We start from the raw sequence: 1,801 nt of genomic DNA, 5'->3' as shown, positions 1-1,801 counted from the left end.
TACCATGCTGTTTGGGTTACTATAGTTTTGTAGGATAGTTTGAAGTTGGGTGGTGTGACAACTTTGTTCTTTTTGTTTAGGATTGCTGTTTTCTTTTCTTTTTGAGTTGGTGTCTCACTCACAGCCTCCACAGTCTTGAACTGCTGGGCTTAGGCAATCCTTCTACCTCAGGCTTCCAAGTAGCTAGAACTACAGGCGTGTGCTACCACGCCCGACTTATTTTTGATTTATTTCAGAGACGAGTCTCACCAAGCTGCCCAAGCTGGTCTCGAACTCCCGGGCTCAGGTAACCCTCTTACCTCGGCCTCCCAAAGTGCTGGGATTACAGGCTGAGCCACAGCGACTGGCCTGGGATTGCTTTAACTATGCTGGCTCTTTTTTTGTTTGATATAAATTTTAGGATTGCATTATTCTAATCATTTGATTATAATATTGGTCATTTGATAGGGATTGTGTTAAATCTGCAAATTACTTTGAGTAGTATGGTTATTTTAACAATATTGATTCCTCCAATCCCATGAGCATAGAATTTTTTTTATTTGTTTGTGTTCTCTACAATTTGTTTCATCAGAGTTTTGTAGTTTTCTTTGTTGTGATCTTTTTACCTCTGTGGTTAAATATACACTTACGTGTTTTAATTTTTTGGCAGGTATTATAAATGTTATTAAGTTCTTGATTTGATTCTCAACTTGTTTGTTATTGGTTTATGACAGTGTTACTGATTTGTACTTTGTAACTTGAGACTTTACTGAATTCATTTATCAAGTCCAGGAGTCATTTGGAGGAGTCATTAGGATTTTCTAGATATGCAATCATATTATTACCAAAGAGAGATAGTTTGATGTCTTCTTTTTCAATTTGGATAATTTTTATTCATTTATTTGTTTTCTCTGGCTAGGACTTTCAGTACTGTGTTGACTAGGAGTGGTTGACTTTTTCTTTCAGTAGTTTAATTTTGAAAAGATTTTAGATTTACACAAGAGTTAAAAGCTAGTACAGAAAGTTCTTCTATAACAAAGTTAATTTATCGAAGCAAGCAAGTTAACACTGATTCAATATTACTGACTAAACTAGACACTTTACTGGAATGCCACTATTTTTTCCACTAAGGTTCCTTTTCTGTTCTGGATCTAACCCAGGATATCAAGTTGCATTTAGGCTTTTAATGTTCTTAGCCTCCTCCAATCTGTGAAGTTTGGTAGTCTTTCTTTGTTTTTTTCCTAAGTTAAGCTCCTTTATGATAAGTTATGGTTACTATAAGCATGCTAATAATGAGATTGAGGTCAAAATTTTTGGGGGGAAAAATACCACAAAACTGGTGTGCCCTCTTCATCGCATCATGCATGGGATAGGGATATCAACATGACTTATTACTGATGATATTTACTTTGTCTAGATGTCTAAAGTAATGTCTGATGAATATTTTCTCTTTAAAGATTCTATTTTCTTATTCCATGCTCTGTTCGTTAGAAGTTATTTACCAAGTACTATTGATGTTAAATGACAAGGAATTAAGATTCACTGCTCAAAGGGAGCAGTATTAAGAGACTGTAGATATAAGCTAAAACCACAAATTAATTAATAAATATCTTGGGACAGATACTTTGGATTTCAGCAACTAATTTTAGCAACAGATTTTAGCATTCATAAACAATTTTCACTGTTTTGCTTAAATGGTGATTTTTTAATTTCCCTATTCTCTTAACATACTTTATTTGGGACTCCTCAATCTCTTTATGTATTTATTCAATTATTTACTTATATTTGTATTAATTAATGAATATTTAGTTAATTATTTTGT

This window comes from Carlito syrichta, unplaced genomic scaffold (genome assembly GCF_000164805.1).
Source record: "Carlito syrichta isolate Samal-C Ts95f unplaced genomic scaffold, Tarsius_syrichta-2.0.1 Scaffold298741, whole genome shotgun sequence".
Classification (NCBI taxonomy): domain Eukaryota; kingdom Metazoa; phylum Chordata; class Mammalia; order Primates; family Tarsiidae; genus Carlito; species Carlito syrichta.
This window is presented reverse-complemented; position numbering follows the sequence as displayed.